The 10252-nt window shown below is 55.7% G+C and overlaps 3 protein-coding genes and 1 pseudogene across 3 annotated transcripts in view; 1 reads left to right on the top strand and 3 right to left on the bottom strand.

The window, feature by feature from the left end:
* Positions 1-10252, top strand: part of LOC139604951 (zinc finger protein 436-like) — a 325479-nt gene that overhangs the window by 198185 nt on the left and 117042 nt on the right. The window lies entirely within an intron of this gene.
* The window catches only part of LOC139604920 (zinc finger protein 436-like), a 179117-nt gene that overhangs the window by 57377 nt on the left and 111488 nt on the right, over positions 1-10252 (bottom strand). The window lies entirely within an intron of this gene.
* The window catches only part of LOC139604960 (zinc finger protein 436-like), a 126936-nt gene that overhangs the window by 97001 nt on the left and 19683 nt on the right, over positions 1-10252 (bottom strand). The window lies entirely within an intron of this gene.
* LOC139604946 (zinc finger protein 135-like) overlaps positions 1-10252 on the bottom strand; it is a 46665-nt pseudogene that overhangs the window by 16758 nt on the left and 19655 nt on the right.

Below are 10252 nucleotides of genomic sequence, written 5' to 3'. Positions count from 1 at the left end.
CCCAGCTCAGTTTTTGGATCCCATCCCTGTCTTTACTCCACCCTTCCTCCCCCCCCTTTCAGATCCTTCCCCCTGTCCCTCCCCCGTGTTTGGTTTTGGGGGCTCCAGGCCCCTCCTGCTCCGTTTTGAAGTCGCGACCCCGTTTTGCATTAATTTGGGGTCCCCAGCCCATCCCCAGGGTCACCTTCCCCCACTCCCCAAATTGCGCTGCTGGCAACTGATGAGTCATCAGCGAGACACGCTCTGATTGGCTGGAAATTACCCCGCGCGGTCTGTGAGTGTTTACCGCAGTGAGAGGCCTTGGTCTGTGCCTGGCAACTGATGAGTCAGAGTCGGGCCGGGCGCTGATTGGCTGAAAATCGCTGAGCGGGGCCAGTGCTCTGAGTTTCTGCCCAGCGAGTGGATCGTCATCAGTGCCGCGTGTTCTGATTGGTAGGGATCTGTTTTGGGGTGGGGACAGGAGGAACTGGGGTTACTTGGGGTTTACTTGGGTTTATTTAGGGTTTGTTTGGGGTTTATTTGGGGTTATTTATGGACTATTTGGGGTTTATCTTGGGTTTTACTTGGGTCATTTCTGTTTATTTGGGGTTGTTTTGAAGTATTTGGGTTTGTTTGGGCTTATTTGGGTTTTTTTGGAATTTATTTGGAATTATTTGAGGTTCTTTGGTTTTATCTTGGTGTATATGGCATTTTTTAGGTGTAATTGAAATCATTTGGGGTTTTATGGGTTTATTTGGGTGGTTGTTTTGTTTTTTGGGGGTTATTTGGATTTGTTCGGGCTTATTTAGGGGACTTTTTGGTATTGTTTTGGTTTTTTAGGGGTTATTTGGGGTTTATTTTGAGTGCTTTGGGGTGTTTTGGGTTATTTGGGGTCATGTGGGGTCAAAAAATCCGGGAATGTTTCTCCTGCAAAAATATGGGAATTTTTCCATAAAAATCTGAGAGTTTTTCTCCAAAAAACTGGGAATGTTCCCTTAAAAATCCTGGACTTTTCCCAACCAATAGCGGCGCGCCCCGCCCCCAACCATCCAATCACCGCGCTTCATCTCCCAAAGTAACGAATCACGGCTCACCACGCCCCAAACCAACCAATCACCGCGAGTCTCCCCTCAGGAACACCCGCCTCCCCGTGTGCCGATCCAACCAATCACGGCACGCCTCCCCTCAGACACACCCGCCTCTCACATGCCGAACCAACCAATCACCGCAGGTCTCCCCTCAGCTACTCCCGCCACTTTCGAGCTGAACCAACCAATCACCGTGCGTCTCCCCTCGCCAAAGCCCGCCTCCCCCAGCCCTCTCCTGTCAATCACCCCTCCCTCTACGAAAACAACCAATCACCGGACGTCTCCTCTCAGCAACTCCCGCCCTCCCTGCGCCCGCTCCAGCCAATCAGAGCCGAGCCCGAAGCGGCGCCCCCTGACCCCGGGATCTTCATCAGCAGAACTCTGGAGTGTCACTGATAGGTCTTTATGACTTGCTGTACATTGGTAGTGTACTTGGAAATGTAGAGACAGTATGACAGATAGAGAGAGAAAAGAGAGAGAGAGAGAAAGGAGGAAAAGAAAGGATCGGAAAAAGAGGGGAAAAAGGGAGACAATAAACAAACATAATTAATATTGAATCAGTATTCTTTTCATAACAATTTACAAGTGGTTAATTAATTAAAATAGTATTATTTTTAAAACAATTCTCAAATTGGCAAAACAAATCACAAATAATCAAAAGGAAAAAGCAATAAACTAATCATAATACAAGCATTAACATAAAAATTATTTTCTAAAATAATTCACTTAAAGTGGAAAATAATTTTCACAAAATCATAAATGAAAATCCAGGATCACTCTAAAATTCATATGCCTAATTCATAATTGCCTTGTGTCAAAGGCTTGGGGATGTTCACAGTGCACAGGACATCAGCCAAGTTGTGTGCATTAACTATAGACGTCAATCTTGTCAGCTGTTTCATGCTCCAATTCATAACGAATGGGACTGCTGATAAAATAAAACCAAGCAGAATTGGTATCAAAAGGATAACAATGGGATGACACAGACTGCTCAGGACACCCGTGGCAGTAGGAGACCACCTAAAAGAGTATCCCACCCCCCAGGTGCTCGGCATCTTTCTCCACTCTTTCCATGACACGGGGTATCTGTCTCACATTGTGATGAACAGTCACCAGGGCTTTCTGTGCGTTTTTCTCAATCTTCTCAAGGATTTCAACTAAGTCTCGATGGAGCAGCAGTTGTCTTACCAAAGTGAGATCCATCCCAATAGGAGTAGGCATCAGTTTGTGAATCAGTGGGTAGCTGGATTGCAATGGGTAGTGAGAGGTGACTGGAGCTTCATAAGAGAAATCCCACCCTGCAATTTTGGTAAAGTTACGAGCACAGAAATTTGAAAGATTTTTAGTATCTACTGCCATGTTTTCTACAAATACAAAATGACAAGCAGTTCTAAGCATGCACATCTATTGCCTATGTATGTAAGGACTGTTTCAGAAGTCTCATTAGGATGAATTTCAAAATGACAGATATTTTGCTCTGTGTCTAAACAAATGTCTTGAGCTATGATTGCATTGCTTTCACAGATGAGCCCTTGTTGTTCTCGGACAATACAAGATTCCAAATTAACAGTTTGCCATTTCTCACCAATTTGACGGGCCCATTCTCTATATAGATAGAGGGGATAGAGAACAGCTGAACTGTAAAACTGATAGAGAATTACTGAACAGTAATTCAGTTCTAATGCTGTAACAGGGAAAATCAAATGCTCTGAGGCATTGTGTATGGTTAACACAAAAGCTGTGGCTGTATTTGCAATGGGCTCATAGGTAAAATTCACCAGGTTCCACCAGGATTGGAATTCTCTTTCAAAGTCAGTGGCACTGTCCCAAATTATTTTCCGAATTTCAGTGGGAAAAGTTCCTGCTTCACCTTCTCTTATAATTGAGGCAGCAACTGACAGCATCCACAATTGTGCCTGGATACAGCTGAGAGCCAAAGAAACGTTGTTTTGTGTAGCACGGAGTGCATCATTTATCAATTTGTGATCATTTACATTTACCTTTTCCCAAGCCAACCACAAACAACCCCCCTTCCCAGGCAGTGTACCTTTTTTCAGTATCTCTGAAACCACGGGAATAAAAACCAACAGGCTTTGTCAGACCCTCAGGACCCCACTGCCGTATATGAACGGAAAGCTGTGAGGAGGCAAATCCATATTCCACCTGAAAGGGATCTGTGGGATGGACAGGGTCCAGTGCTTGGTGTGCTGTCACTTCAAAAATCAGTAATTGCAATGTTTCCTCCTGAAAAGAAGTCCAATCCCATTTTATTCTTTTTCTCAGCAAGTCATAAAGGGGAACAAAAGGGTCATTCTGGTTCCTGAGAGGTTTATCTGGTCTTTCTATAGGAGACATAGCTACTGTGGTTTTCTGAAGGAGAATTGCTGTAGGTTTAAGTGTTCCTGGAAGCCCTTGAATGAGAGCTCATATTTTCAGGCTTTACAGGTGATTGCATTGGTGACTCAAAACCAGGAATTTGTTGGATCAGCGGAAGAAATGCGGCACTCAATATGCGTGATCAGCAAGTCTCCAACTTTATTGATAGTTCACACATATTTATATTGGTGTTAATGTGGCTTATACATATTGCAAAGCTGAGCTCATTATTGGTTAATTACTTATCAGTCAACCACACCTACTTCTATATTCTTATGGTTATTTTGTTACTACTTCTACATTCTCGTGGTTATTCTGCTGAAACTATCCTCATATTGTTGGCAAGAGACCCTCTCCTCTATCCAGTTGTTGCACCAAGGGCACAATGTCCTTGTCAGTGGTTGGACACTGACTGCTGAATCCTAGACTTGCCTCCTTCTAACTTAACCAACGCTATTATGTCGACGTGACCTTTCTCAGCTGGCCAGCTGTCCACAAAGCTCTCCACACTGGAGCGGTTAACTGGAAACCTACAGGTAGAATCAGGCTTTGGTATTGATGGATGGCTCAAATCTTTAGGCCTGGGATCATGGTTACGCTCTATTGTTAAGGTCAGCATTATAGTGAGCATTATAGCTTTGTTGTTAGTATTAATTTTGCTGTGTTTTTGCATATGCCTACAGAACATGGTGCAAAAGATGATATCTGCTGCATTTAATCAGACCATGTTTGTTCAACAGAAAAATGGGGGAAATATGGAGAGCTTTGTGGACAGTTGGCCAGCTGAGAATGGTCACGTCGCCCTCCCTGTTGCCCCCAGCCCAGCCAGGACCCCCTGAAACCTCTCCCTGATCCCTTTTTGTCCTGGCCAGGAGCAACCAAAGCCCCTCCCATCCCTCTCAGCATCCCACAGCCCCCTCCTGATGGTGGCGAGGGAAGACAAGCAGTCAATCAATATGATTGGTAAAGCAAGCTTCGGTTTATCTTGAGCACACCGGTACTTTTATATTGTTTTCCAGTAATTATGCATACTTGTCTTTAGTTTATTGGTTTAATTGCTCATACATGTCGTGAGTTTCTTGGTTTAAAGCAAGAGATTACATTTACATATTCCTCCTACTTTGTGGTTATGCATACTTTATGGTTTCTATTCTCGTTGCTGTCCTTGCCCGTTCGACCTTGTCAGCAGGCAGGACACAGCATCTTCCTATCATGGCGTGCGGCCTGGTTATGCTAAGTGCGGCCCACTTATGCCAAGCTGCTAAGTTAACATGTATGCTCAGTTATCATGGGGCTTGCTTGTACAACATTTCCACGGATCCATGGCCCTTTTCCTCCAGCCATTCTTCCACACTTTCCCTTCCACACCGCACGCTTGGGCAAATTGCGCAGACCAAGCAGCCTTTTCCCCCTCTTCCCCATTGGCCTGAAGACACTCTGCACCAAGAGAAAGCTCCTGGACAGGCGGCTATCCAACAACAGCAATTTAATGTTCCTCTAGGGGGTGAAGGGAAAGGAAGTGCTGGCAGAGGAGAGGTGTTCCCCGCAGGCTCAGGTGGCCCCAGCAGACGCAGCCTCCCGGAGCAGTTCTGCACAGCGCCGCAGCAGGACACTCAGCCACGGCCACACAGCAAAGGCCGCGAGTGCCAGAGGCGGCGCAGTTGGTCTCGCATCTTCTGGAGTCGGGAGCAGGGAACGCTCTGTAGAGCTAAAAGGATGTACAGAGCTTGAAGCGCCAGGCATGAGATGGCAGGGCTGGTGTCATCCGTCATGTCCTGAAGGGCTGCAGAGAGAGAAACAGAGGCCCAGTCAGAGGCTGGATCTGCGGGGAGCTGGGGAGAGCCTCCAGGCTCGTGCATAGCACGCAGCTCCTGGCACGGCCTGGAGGAAGCAGGAGGCAAGAAGGACGAGCTGGCAGCTGCTGGCCAGGAATGTCCCCCAGGTCCCTGCAAGGTGTCTGTGCGGTGGGCACCTTGGGGCGCGCAGGGAGCGGAGCCGTGGGCGGGCGGGCCAGGGAACGCAGGTGCCAGCGGCAGCCCCCGGCGAGAGCCCGCGGGCCGCACTCACCCCTGCAGATGATGCGGAAGTGCGGCTGCTGCCCTGTCAGGAAGCGCCCGGCCATCCCTGGGGAACACAGAACATGTCCTGCCTTCAGAGCCACAGCTGCCGCCCACGGGCGCTGCCAGCCCCGAGGCCACACGCCCTGCTGGCCCGGCAGGGCTCAGCCCGGGCCCCTGGCGCACGCTGCCGCCCCAGGCCACGGCTGCCAGAGGGCGGCAGCAGCAATGCCGAGCCCAGCCGGGGCTGCACATGCCCGCGCCCGGATCCTGCTGCCGGGACAGCAGGCGGGGCTGGGGCCGAGCTGCGGCGGGCTGGGCCGGGGAGGGAGCCGGCCTTGGCGCTCACCCATGAACCTGACGGCCGCCTCTCGCAGGGGCTCCTGTGCGCTCCGCATGTAGGGCAGGGCCCGGCGCAGCTGCTCGGCCGCTCGGCTCCTGTCCTCTGCCAGCTGCAGAGAGCGGCGGGGCACGGAGGGAAAGGGTTGATGCGGGCCCTGCCCCTGGGCCGGGCGCTGCCTACGGCCGCCACTGCTCCCCCTGCCCACAGAGCCCTGAGGCCCGGCCAGCAGCCGCAGGCGCCGGGCTCGGCACGGGGCGGAGGGCCCGGCGAGCCGCGGTGCCGCCCCGCAGCAGAGCCCGGCTGGCTCGGGGCTCCATCGGCACCGGCCTTGGGGCCAGAGGAGCCTGGAGAAGAGCCCGCACGGCCCAGGCAAGGGAGCGGCGTGTGAGGCGCAGGCTGCTGCCCCTGCCTGCGGCACTGGGCAGGGGCCACAGCTGCCAGCCCCACAGACTGGGCGCCGGGGGCAGGCGGCTTCTCCAGGGATTGGGCTGGGCATTCCAGGCTGTCCTTACCAAGCACTCGGCAAATCTCCACATCTGATCCGTCTGCAGCAGCTGCTTGAGATCCTTCCTCTTCAGGAAGCTTACTGCAGAAAGCAGCGTTTCCCGAGAGGCCTGCAGAGCAGCAGAGACCCAGAGATGGCACCGCAGCCCAGGGCACCGGACCCGCATCTCTGTGCCAGGGCCGGGAGGAGGCTGGAGCCCGTCAGGTGCCAGGGGCTGGGGAGACAGCTGAGCTCCTTCCATGGGGACACCCAGGAGGCCTCACCTGTGCCACACGCCCGTTCTCATCGTGGCAGTGGAAGAAGAGTGGGAGCAGGCTCTGGCCCACGTGCTTCTTCAGGGCCTTTTCTCCCTTTGCCACTACCAAGGCGATCACGTCTTGGAAGAGGCGAATGGAGAGCAGCTGCACAAGGCTGTTGTCCTGTTGAAAAGGAAGCCAAAGCCCTCCACATCAGCTGCTCCGGGCCTCCCTGTGCCCAGGCCCAAGGCAGCACCCAAGTGCCCGTGGCTGGGGGCACAGAGCCTCACATTGTCAAAGAGGTGCCAGAGCGCCTCAGCCAGCTGCAGGGCGATGGGGCTGGCTATTGCCAGGTCTCTCTGCAGCAGCAGGAGGCTGAGCACAATGAGGGTCTTCTCCACGATGTCTTCATCCCTATCCCACAGTAGCTTCCCAAGGCTTTCAGTCAGGCTGTACATGCTTGGATCCTGTGTGCAAAACAAGGCTGGGCAACCCCACGCTGCTGCTGCTGCTGCTGCTGCTGCTGCAGGGCTCAGAGGCCCAAGGCCTGTCCCAAAGCACTCAGGCAGCTGAACAGCGACCCCGGAGAGCTGGGAGCAGCTGCCACAGCTGCCAAAGCCCAGCTAAGCCCAAGGGGCTGCTTGCCCCAGCCCCACGCTGCCAGCACAGCTTCAGCTGCTGCCTCCTTCTCACCATCGAGGTGAGCACCACGAGGCCTTGCAGCGCCACGCCACGCATCTGCCTGGACTCGCTCTGCAGGTGCCTTGTCAAGATCTCCAGGACTTTTTTACCGCATTCACTCATGTCCAGGCAATCCAGGACCTGAAAGGCACAGAGCAGGCACAGAGCAGGCACAGAGGTGCCCAGCTGGCAGGAGCTCAGAAGTGCACAGGGCCGAGCCAAGGCAGCAGCACAGGGCACGGGCAGCGTCCCAGGCAGCTGTGGCTACGAGAGGGCAGAGGGCTGGGAGGCAGCTCAGCCAGGCAGCGCTGGCCATGGGGCTCACCTCCACCAGGAAGGCCAGGGCGGGCAGCTCCCAGTCTGAAATGCCTTGGCTGAGCAGGTCAAAGAGGCAGGATGCCATGCCGCAACACCAGATGATGGAGACACGGCGCATCTCCCTGGCAGGGAGAAAAAGGCACCATTGCTCCTGGGCCGGGCAGGCAAACCTCTCCCAGGGCTGACTGGCAGAGCTCTGGTCTGCTCCCGAGCATCCCGAGGGCGCTTTGGGAGGCGGCCGTTCCCGAGCAGCCTCCTGTGCCGGCCTTTTCCAGTCTGCTCATGCCTCCCTTGGTGACAAGGCCCGGCTGCCCATGAGCATGGGGACTGTGTGGGGCGTTGCAGGCACAAAGGAGAGGGGCGGTGGGGAGAACGAGGTCTCACCTGGCCAGCAGACGCACTGCACAGTGGTGGGTGTCGGCACAGAGCAGCGTGTCCCAGGCACGCTTGCGTTCCATGGACAGCACCACGTGCTCATAGCGCATTTGGCAGAGCAGGGCCTTCAGGGTCTGCAGCGCAAAGCTGTGTGCAGAGCAAAGCCCAGGTCACGCTGGGAGCCCTGGCTCCTGCCCTGGGGGCGTGGGAGGGATGGGGAGACTGGGAGGACTGGCATGGAGCACCTGTTGGGGTTGGCGGAGAGGCCGTGTTGCTCCTGGCATCCCTGCCAGAAGGTCTCAACCTCTTCTGGCATATCCTGCATGCTGATGTAAGCTTGGAAGAGCAGACGCAGAAAGAGATAGGAGAAATACTCCAGCACCACAGGTGAGCCCCAGGCCAGATTAAAGATTCTCCACAGGGCCACGGTTGCCTGCAAGAAATAAAACAGCCAGAGACAAGGCTCAGTGCCAAGACATCCACGTGGCAGGGCCTGAGCATGCCAGGGAGAGGCCGGGGGAGACACGGGGGGAGCAGCCGGCCTGGTGCCCCTGAACCCTGCCCCTAAGTCAGGATTCAGCCCCGTGCCTGAGGCAGGGGGATGCAGCTGGGGGGAGGACAGAGAGCTGGCTGCTGGAGAGGCGGCCTGGGGGCTGGCAAAGGCCGGCACCAGAAACTCACAGCCAGGGCAAAGACTCCTGCGTTGTCCCCATCAGAGGTGTACACGCTGTGCACTGGCCAGGCGCTCAGCACATCGAGGAGTAGCCGCAGCGCCGGCTCCGCAGTCCTGCTCGAGGACATGATGGTTCCCCACATGGTGGCGGCAGCTCTGTGGGGTCAGAGCTCTGTGTCAGGGCTGGCTCGGCCACAGCACCGTGGCCTGGGCAGTTGCAGGGCCCCGCACTGGCCCTCAGCCCTGCCTCTGCCCACTGCCCCTGGCCGGCAGCGGCCAGCCAGCCCACGTGGGTACAGGCCCCGAGGGGCAGGGAGGGAGCGTGGCACCAGGCTCAGGAGCTGACATGGCAGCCCTGGAAAACAGAGGAGCCAGAGGATCCTGGAACTGCCCGCCTGTCTGGCAGTCAGCAGGGACAAGCTCTACAGGGTGATGGGCCGGTGAACCCGAAGCCCTCAAGGCACGTGGGGCTGCCCCACCTGTCACACGATGGGGCCCAGCGCAAGAGGGTGATCAGCACGTCAGAGGGGTATTCCTCGGTCAGCTCCAGAAGGGCCTTGTCCAGCCTGTGCCCAGCAGCCTCATTGGCCGTGAGCCACTGGTGGATGGACCTCACCATGGCGGGCACCTGCAGAGGGCACGGGGAGACTTGGAGAGCTGCCAGAGCACCAACTCCCCCTGAGAAGTGCTTCCCTTCCAACCGCATTGGGCCGGGCCTCAAAGGCCCAGGGAGCCCGGCAGAGCCGGCTCGAGGCGCCGCACCACTGCTGGGGCCATCGAGCCCTTGCCCCAGGCTGCTTACTTGCATTGGATTGGAGACACCCTTCTCCACAAGAAAATCCAGCATGGCAGCATCGATCTCGGCATTGAGGAACGGAAGGTTGGCCAAGACGCCCGTGCCCACACCGGCGGTCTCTTCCTGCCAAAGGCACGTGATGAATTCACAGAGGGTCGGCAGGAGAAGGGCAGCAAGAGAGGGAGAATCCATGGAGCACTCCAAGCCTGGTGCTTGGCTGAGCAGTGCCAGCAGGCCCAGCCCAGGTGGGGATGGCCCCAGGTACCTGCGCCGTTCTGCCCAAGCGGCCACGGGCGGCTTCCTGTTCTTGTGTCCGGTCCTGGGCTGCATCTGGCAAAGAGCGAGCGCAGCCAGAGCTGAGGGGCTGCGGGAGAGGCCAGAGAACACAGCCCAGCCCTGCGCTGCCCAGGCAGGGAGAGCCTCGGGATGCCCCGGGGGATGGAGCGCGACTGCCAGGTGCTCCAGCCCAGCTTCTGTCCTATCCATGGATATGTCCACAGGGATGGGATGGGATGGGATGGGATGGGATGGGGTGGGATGGGATGGGATGGGATGGGATGGGATGGGATGGGATGGGATGGGATGGGATGGGATGGGGCCAGGCTGGCTGCAGGCACCAGCCCTGTGGCCCAGCTCTGACACTCACGCTCCTGCAGCAGCTGGAACTGCTCCAGTTCTTCAGGCTGTTGTGCTGAGGCAGCTCCAGCCTCTTCCTCCTCCACCCAGGCCAGCTTGGGCACGCTGGGGGGTCTCTGCTCCATGTCACTCTTTGCACTTATGAGCGCTTGCTGAAGCAGAGAGGCCTCGGAAGAGCTGAAGATGAGC

The sequence above is a fragment of the Agelaius tricolor genome, unplaced genomic scaffold, assembly GCF_023055355.1.
Source record: "Agelaius tricolor isolate 1412-34295 unplaced genomic scaffold, bAgeTri1.0.p SCAF_57, whole genome shotgun sequence".
Lineage (NCBI taxonomy): Eukaryota > Metazoa > Chordata > Aves > Passeriformes > Icteridae > Agelaius > Agelaius tricolor.
The sequence above is the reverse complement of the archived record's forward strand: the minus strand, read 5'-3'. Positions and strand labels throughout refer to the sequence as shown.